The sequence below is a fragment of the Arachis hypogaea genome, chromosome 20 (genome assembly GCF_003086295.3).
Source record: "Arachis hypogaea cultivar Tifrunner chromosome 20, arahy.Tifrunner.gnm2.J5K5, whole genome shotgun sequence".
In the NCBI taxonomy this organism is placed as follows: domain Eukaryota; kingdom Viridiplantae; phylum Streptophyta; class Magnoliopsida; order Fabales; family Fabaceae; genus Arachis; species Arachis hypogaea.
Genome location: NC_092055.1, coordinates 109,084,443 through 109,102,544, shown reverse-complemented (window position 1 = coordinate 109,102,544; position 18,102 = coordinate 109,084,443). Strand labels below are relative to the sequence as shown.

At 33.4% G+C, this 18,102-nt stretch overlaps 1 pseudogene; it reads right to left on the bottom strand.

Moving 5' to 3' along the window:
* Nucleotides 1-10,707: 10,707 nt before the first annotated feature.
* Nucleotides 10,708-15,255, bottom strand: LOC112784173 (uncharacterized; annotated as a pseudogene).
* Between the last annotated feature and the right edge of the window lie 2,847 nt (nucleotides 15,256-18,102).

Sequence of the window (18,102 nt, the reverse complement as noted above, 5' to 3'; positions counted from 1 at the left end):
AAACTTGCTTCCTAAAGAACTTTAATTAGTATATTTTAATTCTCCTTTATACCATTCGATGCTGTGATCTGTGTGTTAAGTGTTTCAGGTTTTATAGGGCAGAAATGGCTTAGAAAATGGAGAGGAAGCTTGCAAAAATGGAAGGAACACAAGAAACTAAGGAGATGACCAGCGAATACCAACGCGCGCGCATGGCTCACGCGAGCGCGCGGAATGGAGAAAATTGCAGCGACGCGTGCGCGTGCCTGACGCGTATGCGTGGATTGGAGTCTGCACAAATAACGCGAACGCGTGGACGACACGTACGCGTGACAAGGAAAATCACTGAATGACGCGTACGCGTGGACGACGCGTACGCGTGACCTGCGCGATCTGCAGAATTAACAGAAAATGCTTGGGGCAATTTTGGGCCGCGTTTTGACCCAGTTTTCGGCCCAGAAACACAGAATAAAGCCAGGGAACATGCAGAGACTCAAGACATAATTGAAACAACATTCATAATTCACAATTTTAGGTTTTAGATGTATTTTTCTAGAGAGAGAGGCTCTCTCCTCTCTCTTAGGTTTTAGGATTTAGGATTTCTCTTAGCTTTAGGATTGTTTCTCCTCAATTCCAGGTTCAATGTTCCTTTATTTTAGTTTCTCTTCTACTTTTATTTACTCTAATGCTTTTACTTGTTAATTACTTATGTTGCCAAATTGGCTTATGAATCTTCCCATGTTAGATTTGAATTTATGTTTAAATGCAATTTGAGGTATTTCAGATTTATGATTGTTTTCTTCTATTTATGATATAAATAATTTAGATTTTTCTCCCTTTGCTCTGGTTGAGTAATTGGTGACACTTGAGTTGTCAAACTCAGCAGTTGATTGAAAATTGCGAATTACTGATTAATTTGGATCCCTCTAAAGCTAGTCTTTCCATAGGAGTTGACTAGGACTTGAGGAATCAAGTTAATTAGTCCACTTGACTTTTCTTTATTTAGTAAGGGTTAACTAAGTGGGAGCAATAAATAATTCTCATCACACCTGATAAGGATAACTAGGATGGGATTTTCCGTTCTCTTACCTTGCCAAGAGTTTTTCTAATTATTAATTTATTTTTCTTGCCATTTAAATTACATGTTCTCTATTTCAAAAACCCAAAAATATACCTTTTTCCATAACCAATAATAAATCATACCTCCCCGCAATTCTTTGAGAAGACGACCCGAGGTTTCAATACTTCGGTTATAAATTTTACTGGGTTTTGTTACTTTGGACAACCAAAGTTTTTGTATAAAAGGATTCTTTGTTGGTTTAGAAGCTATACTTACAACATGATTATCTTTCATAAAACTCTTTACCGGTAGGAAATCCGATCGTCACAACTCTCCCGTGTATTACACCGGATTAGTCGGTGATGACGAGGCTGCAATGGTGGAGGCCATGGGCTGTAGGGGGCTACACAGTGTGTGATCCCGGTCACCTACGGCGGGCTGCACGGGGCGCAGGTTGTGGGGTGTGGGGAAAAAAATTTTCTCCGCTTGGGGGGGCTGGCCGGACGTTGACACAGAGGGAGAAAGTGTCGGTCGTGGGTGGGGAGGGGGAATGCTGGCTTCGTTGTTGGGAAAGTCCATCGAGAGAGGGAAGAGATATGGTGTGAGAGGATAGGAAACGTAACTGTTCCGTATTCAAAAATCTGATTTTTTAAAATTTGAAAAATGGTTATTATTATAATTAAATTAATTAAATCATTAATTAACCTAATCATTAATTTACTTTTATGACCCCATTGTTCATATTGTTCACTAGTATTATTGTTCACCCATACTTTTCCTTAAAATTAGGATTTGGAAGAGGGGGTGTATACTAGTATACTGTGTTAGTAGTTTAATTGGGCTAATTTTTAGGGCCTGTTATTCATATTGTTCAATATGGTCATTGTCTACCTAGCATTTCCCATAAATATTATATAGATTACCCAAAACCAAAAACTTTACGTGAATGTCCCCATGCATGTCACTATATAAATAGAATGAGCCAACTTCAAATGGTAAAATATAGTAGTAAATCGAATCACTCCAATTCGATTTACTATGGTATAGGGTGATTCAAAAAAGGTGAGTCAATTTTTTAAAGAGTGCATACTATTTGAATTCACCCATAGTAAATCGATGAGATAAACCTCATAGTAGTCCTTGAGATTTACAAAATGCACGGATTTGGTCCCTGACTTCCCAATTGTACTATTTATGTCCTCGAGATTGGAAAAAATGCACCTATTTGGTCCCTTCCCCCTTTTCCGTCCAAACTCCTTCCCGGCGGCAGTGATGTGGCAACTTTTTGCCATGCTGGACATCATAATGGTTACATGACGTGGCTATCGAAAGTTTGTAACCCAATGTGGTCCCTGAGCCCCTTTTTAACCCTAACTACTGATGGAGTAGGGTATTTCTTCCCTGTTCGTTTGCTTCGTCATTGCTATGCTGGGTGGAACGATGGTTGGACGTGCAAATGAGGGAGATGGGAGTTCTATTCGATCGACGACAAGGACGCCAAGTCGTAGCAGAGCCTCACGAGTGCCAGAGCTTTTGATAGCCATGGAGTGTAATGAATTTGTGCATGGTGAAAATGATTTGGTTTCATAGTCATAGTAGAGGTAAGTGTTAAGAATCTTGTTTGTTTGGTTGTTGTTAAATGTGTTTGTTTGGATGCTGAGAAAATTGAAGCAGGAAAAAAATAAAATAAAAATGAGTTTTGATTCTTTTGGGGGGGTAATTGTTTCTGTAGTTGACTAGTTATAGCCTTATAGGTCATGAGTTGACTTCACCAACTTTTTCTTGGTCTTTGGTTATGCAGGTGTTGGTTCTTCTTGTTTGAATCCCAGTTTTGGCTCATTCTTCTTCTAAAGAAAAATTGGATGCACATAACATGTTTGTGAAAATGACACAGAAGAGTGCACTCTTGATCCCCTTATAGTGATTGTTGATTGTGACAGTACGGCTCTATACGTTTACTTTCTCATAGTTTTGTGTTGGAGGAAACAAACTATGGTTGTTTTCTTGCTAATTGGTACAATAGGACCACCAATCAAGAAAAGAGCTGGTCTAAGGATTAAACAAGCCGGGAGAGGTTCATACAGAGGAAGCTAGGTGTTTTGTGTTTATATCTGTCTGTGTGCTTTGAACATTGAACTTGTTATTTGGACGGTGATTTTTGTACATTTTTCCTTAAAAGTGTTAGCAAAAAGAGAATATAGAACAGATGGAAGCCACTTCTATGACTCATCAGTTGTTGAAGGGTTTTGTGCTGGTACACAGTAGAAGTATGCTGTTTTTTGGAAGCTTAACCACCATTTCCCCATGTAAGTTCTGTGGCTATTTGTTGTGCTGTCTTTTGTGTTTTTTTGTGCTGAAATGAGTAGAGTTGTCTTTTTATGTGGTAGTTTTTCAATAAGTTAAGTTCACAGTTTTCAACTTATTTTGAGTTAGTAGTGTGCTACTAGAAGAATTGATCATGTTATTGATGGCTCACCATTTCCTTATGTTATTTGCTTATGTAAACTAACGTTACTTTAAAAGGGGTTAAACCTTGGATTATTAACTAAATTTTGTTTGGTCTGCTACTTGTTGACCCGGGAAGATGGATATTATGGTTACCAGAAAACTAATGAGGCCGCGGAGAGTATGTTGGATGACATCAATTTCAAATTCCCAGTTGAGATATATTCTTCAAGTGGTGAAAGTATTGATTGAATAGAATAGAACTCCCGTCTCCCTCATTTGCACGTCCAACCACGCTACTCCATCAACAGTTAGGAAGAAGAAGAAAGTGGTACACTACTCCATCAGCAGTTAGGGTTAAAAAGGGGCTCAGGGATCATATTGGGTTACAAACTTTCGATAGTCACATCATGTAATTGTTGGGATGTCCAGCATGGCAAAAAATTGCCACATCACTGCTGCCGGGAAGGAGTTTGGACGGAAAAGGGGGAAGGGACCAACTAGGTGCATTTTTTCCAATCTCGAGGACATAAATAGTGCAATTGGAAAGTCAGGGACTAAATAGTGCATTTTGAGAGGATAGGAAACGTAACTGTTCTGTATTCAAAAATATGATTTTTTAAAATTTGAAAAATAGTTATTATTATAATTAAATTAATTAAATCATTAATTAAACTAATCATTAATTTACTTTTATAACTCTATTGTTTATATTGTTCACTAGTATTATTGTTCACCCATACTTTTCCTTAAAATTAGGATTTGGGAAAGGGGGTGTATACGGGTATACTGTGTTAGTAGTTTAATTGGACTAATTTTTAGGGCCCGTTATTCATATTGTTCAATATGGTCATTGTCTACCTAGCATTCCCCATAAATATTATATAGATTACCAAAAACCAAAAACTTTACGTGAATGTCCCTATGCATGTCACTATATAAATAGAATGAGCCAACTTCAAATGGTAAAATATAGTAGTAAATCGAATCACTCCAATTTGATTTACTATAGTACAAGGTGATTCAAAAAAGGTGAGTCGATTTTTTAAAGAGTGCACACGATTTAAATTCACCCATAGTAAATCGATACAAGGCATATCGATTTAATACATAGTTTTAACTCAGTAATTCGAATTAGATGAATTCGAATAACGTACACTATGATAAATCGACACAGACCGTATCCATTTTTATAAATATACATGCTTCAATGTAGATCAATAAAACCTCATTTGATTTACACACAAACTCCTGTATTAATTTATAAAAATTTTAGTACTTTATTTTCATTATAAACGCGCGTTTACCTGAAATAAGAAGTTGTAGCTTTTGCATTCACTAACGTGCTTTATATTTAATTTTTCTAGATCTTATTCTATAAGAATGTTTAGATTTATTTCAAGTCACTTCAAATATTTTAATTTTTCTTATGATTGTTAGAACTCTCTTTCATATTTTAATTTTTTATTTTTTATTAAATTTTTTATTATAATTTTGTTATAATATGAATTGTTGATCTTGCTACACAAAGTAAAGAAAAAAATGACCATACATAACAATAATAAAAATAAGATTATTGAGAGTACTTAAAAATAATAAAATAAATATTATTAATTCGGTTTATTATGGTGCAAACATATATAAATAGGAGTTCAAATTAATTTATTTTTGGCAATTCTATACTAAAATTATTTTTAATAAAATAAATATTGTCTGGATAATATTAGTTAAAATTATTTTTAAATAAATAATTATTAAAAAAATATGATATTAAATTATAATATTATCTTGTTAAATATATTTTATTTTTTTTATTTTTTTTAGTATATTTTTTATATTATATAATATTTTTTTTGTATTTTATTTTAGTATGTTATAACTTTTTACTATTATAAGAAAATTAATATTTATTTATTAACTTAAAAATAACATATAAAAATTGATAACTTTTAAATACTCTTTTTTACAATAAAAATTAATATTTATTTATTAAGTTAAAAATAACATATAAAATAACATATTTTAGTATTCTTTTTAAATATTTTTAATAATTTTATTTTTATTATTGTTATATATGATCAATTTTTTATTTATTTTGTCTAAAAGGGTCAACAATTTATATTATAACAAAATTATAATAAAAAATTCAATAAAAAATCAAAAATCAAAAATCAAAATATAAAAAAGAGTACTAACAATATAAAAAAATTAAAATATTTAAAATGGCTTAAAATAAATCTGAACATTGTTATGGAGAGAACTATTAGAACCAACAAGAAATAAAAAAATCAAATATAAACACACGTTTAGAATAGAAACAGAGTACTACAAAATTTGTTAGTTAATATAGGGGTTTTTGTGTAAATCAAATAAGCTTCAATCGATTTATACCGAAGCATGTATATTTATATAAATTGATACAGCCTATATCGATTTAGCATGGTGCAATTTAAATTCATCTAATTTGAATTACTACAGGACAAAATCATGTACTAAATCATAGGCCTCGTATCAATTTACTGTGAATAAATTCAAACCGTATGTATTTTTTAGTAAATCGACTCATTCTTTTTAAAATCATTCTACACGATAGTTTATTACTATAATTTATAATTTAAATTTGATTCATTTTATTTATACAGTAATATACATGGAAATATTCACGTAAAGTTTTTTATTTTGGATAATCTATATAATATTTAGATGATTTTAGTTTATTTAAGTGTTTTATCTTTTTAATTATGTATCAAAATTATTTTTTAATTAAAATTTATATATTTATATAAAATATATGGATTGAAGTATTTTATACCCAAAATTTAAATTCTTAACATGTATTTAAAGAAAAATGTGCAACCACACTCCCTATCCTACTCCAATTCATCAAAGCTTAGTTGCTGCACGACTTCTTCTAACAAACCTTGAATGTGTCAAAGGTGGACTGGATTCTTTGGTCAAACCAGACGAATAAGAACACAATAAAAATTTGAGGAAATATGAACTCCCGATGAAACTCACCCAAGTTAATTATATACTCTTATATGTATGTGTGCTACAGATTCCACGTCTCTACTTTTTTTTTTTTTTGGGAAATTATACAATTTTAGTAGAAAACAAGGAGCTATTTTGTATTTAGCTATTTTGTATTATAAGACTACATGTTAAAAGTATAATAACAAAATTTTTAAAATTTTATTTTCATGTATTTAATTAATATATTAAAAATATAAAAAAATCTTCTCAATAATTTTTAATAAAATATTTTATATTATTTTTAAAGAGTTTAATTTTAATATATTGACAGTGTAACAATCGTACAATCATATCCGTTTTTTTTTTTGCTAATGAGTTATAACTCAAATGACATAATCTCCCCATACTCATTTAAGAGTGGGTTCGAGTCTTTCTATTTTTGGTAAAAAAAAAAATTACATCCATTTTTTTAATGATCATTCATGTGATCAATATAAAAGATAATTATTTTTATTAATGTGACATTACGTAATTAAATCTATGTAATCGTGTATCAAAAATTAAATTTTTATCTTGCACCTTGAAGACAAATATTAACGTAAGACTCAAATAATTTTACCTTTATAATTTTTAGAAATATAAGAATTATGTTAATTTTACTTTTGGAGTTGACAACAAATAGAACACATTCATTACATAAATTTATAATATATTTGCCTCAACTGTCCTGTTAAGTTTCCTTTTATTTTTCAAAAAGATTTTTTATTAAATAAAAATAGAATAAACACTTAAATTAATTTTTAAAAAATTTTTGTTTAGTCATTTAGCTCTAACAAATTTTTATTTTCTAAAAGTTTTCGAAAATTATTTTTGTAAGACAAAAAGTTAGTCCTCCATTTTAATCAAATTTTTAGTATGTGTATTGGATAAATAAATTCTTAATAAGTTATATTATATGACAATTATATTTTAAAATTTTTTTTAAGATAAATTATTCTAGTTCAAAATGACAGAATGACTAATCTATTTTATGAAATTAGTTTTTGAAGATTTTTAGAGAATAAAAATTTATTGTAAATCAAAGTAGTTGATCTAAAATTTTTTGAGAACTAGTTTTGATATTTATTAAAAAAATATAATATAAATAAGGAAAAGTCTAAGAGATTAGTAATTTTATTAAATTTTAACCAGTATGTAATCAGCAAAAGAAAAGTGAATAATTCTTAGCCGTTAGATAAAATCTCACACTATTAAAATTATCATTTATAATTATTTGATGGCTACAAGTTACAAAAATTGCTGGCCCTAACATTCCACGATAAATAAATAGAAGTATATGCTATTTTTATTCTTCTCGTTAGAGATAAATTACATGTATATTATAAAAAAGAGCATATAATAATAATAATACAGATAAATGCGGTGTGATGACCCATTAAATTAAATTGATGGCTAAACGGATACTTAAGTCAAGATGAGATTTTCCAATTAATACAACAGGAAACAATAGTTTATAAAAGAAAAGAAAAAGAAAAAAGAAACGCTATAAATAGAAGGAACATTTTGGAGATGAGAGGACATGTTCAATTCTTCATAGAACCAACCTGGCACTTTCATTCTCTCTCTCTCTCTCACACGCAAAACGCACCGTGAAAACGCGCTCTACTCCAAACACATAACATACTAGGGGTGGACATGGTTTGGATTTTTATAAATCCAAACTGGATCCATTTCAGAACCAGTTTTATGGTTCATAAAACCAAATCAGAACTGGATTGAAGAGAGAAATCGGTTCTAAACCGGTTTAAAAAAATAAAAACCGGTTTTAAACCGGTTTTAGAATTTAAATCCGATTTTACTTACAAACCGGTTTTAAATCCAGTTTTACGTATAAAACCGGTTTTAAATCCAGTTTTACATATAAAACCGGTTTTAAATCCGATTTTTTTAAATCCAGTTTTTTTTTTAAAATCCAAATCTAAAATCCGGTTTTTTTTATAAAATCCAATTTTAAAACCAGATTTTTTAACCAAAAATTCAGTTTTAAAACCAATTTTTGAAAATCCAGTTTTAAAATCAGTTTCTTTAAACAAAAATCCAATTTTAAAACTAGTTTTTAAAAATCCAATTTTCAAACCAGATATTTTAAAAAAAATCCACTTTTACAAATAATGTGCACTAGGTATCAATGTACTAATATAGACATGCAACAAAGAAACGGATAGTAATTTTCTTTGCAACCTATTGGTTAATCCAATAAGGCAACTCAATTTAAAATATTTCTATTTCTCCCTAAACATTTTCTTATTAACATAAATTTGCACGTCAAGTAGTTATTGTCACCACATTGCAGATCAACAACATTAAGACTGTTTATTAAGTAAGCCATGCAAAGCAAACTTGAGCAGTAGCATAAAAGTGAAGATTGGATCAGACCAAGAGAAAAAATTGGATATGATAGAATGTAGGGTATAGTAGCGAATTTCAGAATATTGATTTGAAAATTACAAAACTTGCCTTAACCACATACTTGGTGCTCTGTTTTGGAACCATCAAAGGGCACTTCAAGCCGGTGCCTCAAATTTCTTAGTATTTCTTCCTACAAAAGGAATAAATAACAAAGAACAATAAGCAACAGGTTACATAACAAATAATATATAAACTACAAACAATAGATAAAATTCTACAAAATGCAATAAGATGTCATTCTTCAACATATACTAATATAAAAGATAGGCACACTCCAAAAATAAGACAGTGAAAGAATCAAAATACTGATGAATTATAAGTTTGAATATATTTATTGAGGCTTGCTTTTATCATGTGATAAATTTACATTAATATTTCAACAAAATACACATAATCAGTTCTAAATAAACATCCACTGCCTGCCTACGTCTTTACAAACAATACCTCAGACATTCAAGACACTGAGTCGCAATATCAAACTAACTCCAGTGATGAGACCATACAAGCATATATAATGACAATCTTTTCATATTAGATTGAGTCGGCTACATATACAATGACAAAATTTATGTGTGTAAGTTTTGAAAAATTTTAGTGCAAATTGTATTGATTTATGGGTATAAAATGTATTAATTCATGTGTGCAAAACTCTAGTAAATATAGGTGCAAATTATATATTTTTTGTATGCAAAACGTCTGTAAATATGGGTGCAAATTATTGCTGTTTAAGTGCTGGTCAAAAATGACAATATTTGCTGGCCATGTAGCATTACTTTAATAAAATAAACATCACCCATACTATCCAGAATAACCATCCGGATACTAAGGATAATAAACATCTCATGTCATAAAACTACTTATCCCAAAAGCTTAAACTAATTTTGGGGTTCACCAAGGATCAAACTCTTGACCTTTCGGATCTAGAACTCTAATACCATATCATGAAACCACTCATCCCAAAAGCGTAACCTGACAGGACAATGTAACACTAATGGTCATATCTCTAATATTTCCTAATCCTCCATTGTACACATTGTACGCTTAGACTATTGGCTCCCTATACTTATTCAAAAATAAATAAAATCAATAATGATAGTTTATATATGTTTTTACTTTCTACAGCAAAGGCCGAGATGGCCTATGATTTTTCACAAATATTATTACAGATTACAAAATGCTTAAGCTTATACACCACAGATCAATTCATAACCATACTTCTATTGGGTTAATGTATATATTTCTCATGGATTTATCACTTAAAATTTTAGAACTCTTTTCTTTCTTCTTGCAAGTGTTGATGATTGATTAACAATTTTTAAATTGGTTTGACTTCTTTTTCACTGCCATTTTGCTAATTACTTGAAAATTGAAATAGAACACAATTTTGATACATACACCATGTGAGAATACAAAATGAATTTTGATACACTTTGCCAAGTTGTAATTTGTAGTAAAAAAATTCAAGTCAAAGAATGATGCTTAATTGCTTATGCATGTTATCAAATTGGAATTTGATATAAGGTGCTACTATGTACCTAAGGAAAGCAAAGATAAATTTGATATGGTTACCATTACGGCATTACCACTTAGCATGAGGCTTTATCTTCTCTCCATTTTTGCCTTCAAATTCTAACAATGAACGGAATAAAAAAAATTATTACTCCATATTTCACGTCTCAAATGCACCAACCACCAAACCTTAGAATTTATGGCCACGAGTATTATACTAATATATTACCTCTCTTATACCAAATTAGGAGAAAGAAATGGAGAGGAAGGACTTAGAGAAAAATAAAATTCATCTCCATTGTGAACATTAAAACAACAACCTAGCCATCCCATTTTATTCCCCAATTTCCCGTCTATTTTGAACTCAGAATCACCTTCAAGATACAAAAATATCATAGCTATTATCAAACTATTGCTCCTCACTCGGGCAAAGTACACTGCCGGAGAAGAAAAAAAAAAGAAAATAAAAAAGATCTATTGGCAGATCTATTAATATCCATAGAAAACAAAATTCCTCCATAGAAAACAATTAGAAAGTGCAACTCTAGCAGAGGAAATAATGACCTCCAAGCAAGAGAACCAACTTGATAACAAAATTTATAACTTCCCTACTTATAAAAGGAATGGGATTTTCAAATTAGCATCATCACTGTTGTCGTAGTCATTGCTCTGCACAAGTTTCTTTAAGCTAGTCCATGATCTTTTCCATTTTTTGCTTGCTGTGCCCTGAGTTTTCGATGCTTCTGATTTAACAGACGCACTTGAAGCTTCAAGTGTCTTCTTAGACTTTCTTTTCTTTGAGGTTGTGGCACTTACACTTGATGGGGTGGCTGGACTATCTACAACAGAGACATCTTTATCTGTAACTGATGAAGCAGATGCATCTGCTTCTTTGGTGTTGTCTTCACCTATAATGCCTTTCCCCGATTTTGAAGACTCATGTGTAATGGGTTTTGTTGCTGGTATTGATACCGATGACATTTTGGTTTTAGATGGACATAGTCCTTTCATATGTCCCTTAGGAGTCCCCCTCTTCACATTCTGATGCAAACAGAAATGGCACTTGTATACTACATTATTTTGACTGTGTTTATGCTTGCCCCTGTGCTTTGATCTATTCTTCTCAATTCTCACAGTTGAATTGATGCCAGGATGAAGAACAGTTTCACATCTATAAAGCAGTCAAATTACTTGATGTTATGATATTTTACATGAAAACTGTATATTGGTAACCTAGGAAATCGATGCATTAAAGGTTCAAACAAATAAATAACCCAAAGCATATGTCTGCCAGATTTTGTGAGCACAACAAACAAGAGTAACATGTTTCTTTTCGGGGGGGAAAAGAACCCAGTTATTGTTATCATTCCAAAACAAAGTCTAAGCATTTTTGGGGTACTGGAGACCCCATGGTCTCTGATTCTGCCAAAATAGATAAATGAGGACAAAGTGCTTTAATTTATACGATAACAGATGCTGATATTAGCATTTAGTTTTTGTGAATAAATATATAGTAAGTAGAGCAACGTGTAAATTAATTTATCTTAAAACTACTAACATAGCACACATCAATACTGGAAGAAGGAATACACACTATTGCAAACAAGTGGCAGTTTCACAAAGTGAATTGTTAATTTGAAGCTTGGTTCATCACAGTGACAACGTGGCTTATTGTGTTTTACTTGATGGCTCTCAAATCTTGAAATTTAATCAAATGGTCAAGTTCTAAAATCTTAAAAAAAAGGCATGGAAACACTGACAATATGACAAATAACCCAGATGGAAAACAAAATCCCTAAGCAAAACCTTTTCTTAAAAGGAAAAGGAAGGTATAGAATCAAAACCTATAGCAAGTTATCAAAGAAGAATCAGGCGTTATTCCATTGACCTCGGCAACAGTGGCCAAACGCTGCCCATAGAAGGCTCCTAAAGACGATATCTGAGCCTCATGAGAGGCCCAAACTGCAATCTTTTCCAAGTGCTCAACCTCCACTAATGACCTGGTGGTGGCTCTTGGCTTTTATGTATTTTTTCTGTGGCTTCTTCCCTGAGTGATACAGGATTGTGAGGCTGACAAGCCGGGTTTTTAGTTCCTCCTCCTTGCTTCCCCATGCCTTACTGGAGATGAAGCATGAACGGTAGCAAAAATTATAAGTAAAATATTTTAAAGATAAAAATGGTAGACGTCAGAGCAAACATCAAGCATAGTTCTTATAGGAACTTTAAACCATGAAAAATTGACACACGCCTGATTAATTAATTCAAATATACATGAACAAAAGTATTCAGAACCAGTTTTATGGTTCCAAACCAGAACTGGATTGAAGAGAGAAACTGGTTCTAAACCGGTTTAAAAAAATAAAAACCGATTTTAGAATTTAAATCCGGTTTTACTTACAAACCGGTTTTAAATCCAGTTTTACGTATAAAATCGGTTTTAAATCCAGTTTTACATATAAAACCGGTTTTAAATCCGATTTTTTTAAATCCAGTTTTTTTTTTTTAAATCCAAATCTAAAATCCGGTTTTTTTATAAAATCCAGTTTTAAAACCAGATTTTTTAACCAAAAATTCAGTTTTAAAACCAATTTTTGAAAATCCAGTTTTAAAATCTGTTTCTTTAAACAAAAATCCAAGTTTAAAACTAGTTTTTAAAAATCCAATTTTCAAACCAGATATTTTTAAAAAAAATCCACTTTTAAAAATAATGTGCACTAGGTATCAATGTACTAATATAGACATGCAACAAAGAAGCGGATAGTAATTTTCTTTGCAACCTATTGGTTAATCCAATAAGGCAACTCAATTTAAAATATTTCTATTTCTCCCTAAACATTTCCTTATTAACATGAATTTGCACGTCAAGTAGTTATTGTCACCACATTGCAGATCAACAACATTAAGACTGTTTATTAAGTAAGCCATGCAAAGCAAACTTGAGCAGTAGCATAAAAGTGAAGATTGGATCAGAACAAGAGAAAAAATTGGATATGATAGAATGCAGGGTATAGTAGCGAATTTCAGAATATTGATTTGAAAATTACAAAACTTGCATTAACCACATACTTGGTGCTCTGTTTTGGAACCATCAAAGGGCACTTCAAGCTGGTGCCTCAAATTTCTTAGTCTTTCTTCCTACAAAAGGAATAAATAACAAAGAACAATAAGCAACAGGTTACATAACAAATAATATATAAACTACAAATAATAGATAAAATTCTACAAAATGCAATAAGATGTCATTCTTCAACATATACTAATATAAAAGATAGGCACACTCCAAAAATAAGACAGTGAAGGAATCAAAATACTGATGAATTATAAGTTTGAATATATTTATTAAGGCTTGCTTTTATCATGTGATAAATTTACATTAATATTTCAACAAAATACACATAATCAGTTCTAAATAAACATCCACTGCCTGCCTACGTCTTTACAAACAATACCTCAGACATTCAAGACACTGAGTCGCAATATCAAACTAACTCCAGTGATGAGACCATACAAGCATATACAATGACAATCTTTTCATATTAGATTGAGTCGGCTACATATACAATGACAAAATTGTGCTATCTTAATTATCCTGAAGCTTCTTCACTTACTGAACCTCCTAATTGATGTGCACCCTTTAGTTCTCAAATGACAACAGTCGGCTAAGTTGGGGTTGGTGGGCATTGATTCAAAAGGCATGATAAAAAAAAGTCTGTTAAATTCATAGCTTATCAATTGAATTTTCACCTAGGATTCCAAAATATGTGGGGTTTAGAGAGAATATTCAAAAGCAAAAGCATTTGAATCTATTTGCCAAAGGATCAAGGTCTTGATCACTTGATTTACAAAACAATAAGTACATGATAATTCAAAATACAATAACATTACACATACCTGCAGAGAGCTAAGAGAAAGAGGATGCATCCTATTATTTGGCACATTTAGAGCAGTAGAAGGTAAAGATAGAATACGCCCGATAAGTGATCCAGATCCTAGTACAATGTTAGCTGCAAATGCAATATGAATAATTAGTTACAGATCACTAAATCATTTGTGCACTAGAAAAGCTAATTTTTACAGAACGCATGCATACAACCGAATGTCTACTATTTCATAGTAAAGCTTCATATGTTTTCCCCAAGCACTAAAATGGGGCTATTAGAAATATAAAAAGATAAATCATCATAATCCTATAAAAATAGGAAAATAAAAAAATAATAAAGAAAACCATAGAAAAGTGGCATTAACACAAACACTTGATATGCATAACAGCATAAGCAATCAAACCTTGTTCAGTTTTTCAAATTGATGGAATGGAACAGAACAGAAAAGAACATGGAAGCACCTTTGGCAATTTCAACTATATAATCACAAATGTAGTAAATCCCTATCTACCACTCAATTCCTTTTCTCAGATGATAGATTCACTATGTGGTTCTTCTCTGTTGCTTCACAACATTTCAATCTACCAAATTAATTACTTAATCGTAAACCTATCTAACCTTGAGGGTACCCAGAGAACGGAGAAGAACAGAGCTGGGTCACAGCGAGAAAAGGCGGACGGCGCCTTGAGGGTACCCAGAGAACGGAGAAGAACAGAGCTGGGTCACGGCGAGAAAAGGCGGACGGCAGAACCGCGGATGGCGGAACAGAGCAGTGGCGCGATGCGCTTGTGGTGGTGGTGGCAGCTACGAAACTGCACTGCCAGTTTCCTACTCCGGTGCGGCGGTGCCGACTGTGGGCGAAGGAGAAAAGGATTCGTGCGAGTTAAAACTGGTTCACCAAATCAGAAATGAAGAATTAGGATGTTTTTGAGATTTGGATTTTAATCTGGATCTGGATCTGGATCCAGATTTAAAACCATTTAAATGGATTGGATTTAAAACCAAATTATAAAATAAATTTGGTTTGGATTGGATTTTTATTATTTAAAATTGGTTTTTTTTAATGGTTTGGTTTGGATTTGGTTTAAAATCCAAATTTTAGATTTTTTTGCCCACCCCTACACACGGTCGCGTGGCTGGGGTGGAATGGGAGTTGACGCGATCGCGTGGGGCACGCGATCGCATGGAATGGATAAAGGAGTGAATGACGCGGTCGCGTGAGGCATGCGACCGCGTCGCTGGAAATTGTGCTAAACGCACGATTCCAGCGTCGTTTCAGCGCAACTCTCTGTCTCCTTTGGGGTGGTGTGCAATCCACGCGATGCGGTTGCGTCGCTCACGCTTTCGCGTGGGATGAGTGTTGTGCAAGTGACGCGATCGCGTCAGGGACGCGACCGCGTGGGTCATTTTGTGCGAAACGCACAATGGCTGCACGATTTCAGCCCAACTTTCTGGACGTTGGGGATTTACGCCGATCTCCAGATCACGCGGCCGCGTGGGTGACGCGGACGCGTGGGTGGTTGTTTTTTGCAACTGACGCGATCGCATGAATGATGCGGTCGCGTCGCGCACCCTTTTTTTATGCAGGTATGCAATTATGCAGTATGCAATGCAAATGAATAATATTCAGGTTCAAATGAAAAGGAAAACAAATAAAAATAAATAACACGAAATAAAAAACTGAAAAAGAAACGACCATACCATGGTGGGTTGTCTCCCACCTAGCACTTTTAGTTAAAGTCCTTAAGTTGGACATTGGATGAGCTTCCTGTTATGGCGGCTTGCGCTTAAATTCGTCCAGAAATCTCTACCAATGCTTGGAATGCCAACAGCCTCCGGGGTCCCAAACTAGGCATGTAAAGCTTTTGAGCAGCTTCAAACAAATTCTCAAGCTCCCGGGGTGATGAATGTCAGAATAGATTCCAGGATCCCAAACTTTGCTTTTAGATCCGCCTTCGTCTTGATCTATATTTTTCCATCCGGGCAGTTTAGAAAGTAGATTTTCACCAAGATAACCAAACATTTTCCGAGATCCATTTGATAGATCATGATGCCAATCCGCACACTTCGAGTTGAAGCGTGGAACCTTATTGAACCTTGTACACCAGTTCTGAGTGCAAGCCATTTCCCTTTTACTCTTAAAGCCGCAAAGAGCTCTAAGCTGGCCATCTGTTTCAAGCAAACCATATTCAAGTGGGAAAATAAAGTTAAAGGTTAAGGATTGTACCCACTTGAAGCTTGTATTGGGTGGTAATGGCCTTGGGATAGGTGTTTCCAGTGGTTCTGTGAGTTCTACTCCCTTGTGATCTTCGGTGAATTTCTTTACTTCCTTGCAGACTTCTTCAATTGCATCTAAGTCCTGATCAAGGCCTTCTATGTCTTCCTCGTCACTTAAGTCATAAACGGGAGGTTGAGAGAAAACTACCTCCGCATCGTCTTCGTATTCACTTGGAGAAGACTCTTCGATCTCAGAGAATTCACTTGCTGATGCAAGTTCATCACTGGGAGAACTTGACTTGAGATTGTCATCATCAAGGAAGCTTGCTTCTTGGAGTATTCCGTCTAGTTCCTCATAAAAGACTTACCTTGGGGGTTGTGTACTATCCTCCTTAGCATCAATTGCAACGTCCTTGATAGAATTCTCCACAACTCTGGATTCCCATGGAGGCTCAGCGTCTCCTAGGTCTTCAACCAACTCTTTTTCTTGTATAATGACAGCTTCCTCTACTTGTTCCAGTACGAAGTCATGCCCTGTTTTGTCCACTGGGGTTTCTAGTATCTCCTTCATGCTACGCTCATCATTAGATTGCCCACACGGAGTTGTGGGAGGTCCTTGAATGTTCGAACGTCTAGAAGATAATTGACTTATTGCTTGCTCCAGTTGATAAAGGGTTGTTTGAAGTTGATCTACTGTTTCCTTGAGGCAAACCTCTGATTCTCGGGGTGATGGATTTGGATGTGGTACATTGGGAAGTGGTGGTGTTTGGGAGTAATTGGATTGGAATCGGGGTAAATGAGGATCATATGGTGGCGAATGGTGAAAAGGAGCTTGTGAGTGTGGTGGTTCGAAGTTGTGTTGAGAGGGTGGTCTATAAGCGCAGGGTGGGGCTTGTTGGTAACCACAAGGTTGTCCACCATGTCTATTTGCTTAGTATGCATTGTAGAATGGTCTTTGTCCATGATATCTTGGAGGGTGTTGTTGCCTAAAGGGTTGATCAGATCCTCTTGGCTCCGTCCATCTTTGATTGCTCTGACCTTGATGCATGTTCCTGTTATAACTTTCACTCCTTTCAACAATATTAGAACCAAACTCAAAGCGAGAGGGGTGAGAATTCATAGTAGCTAATGGAAATAAAAGGGGAAAATAAAGACAAATAAACAAGTAAAAGAAAAGTATTTACAATAACCAATAATAAGGCACACAATTGCAGTTCCCTGGCAACGGCGCCATTTTGACGTTAGGATTTTTGCCAGTAAAGAATTTTATAAAAATAGTCACGTTGTAGGTATAGTTTCTAAACCAACAAAAATCCCTTCGTACAAACGTTTTGGTTGTCACAAGTAACAAACCCCTAAATAAATTGATAACCGAAGTATTTAAACCTCGGGTCGTCTTCTCAAGGAACTGCAGGGAAGTATGTTCTTATTATTGATTATGAAGATTGTAAATTGGGGTTGTGAAGATGAGGAACAAGTAATTTAAATTGCAATTAAAATAGGTAAAAAACTGTAAAATAAATAAATAACTGTAAAGTAAACTTTTGGCAAGGTATGAGAAATTAGAAG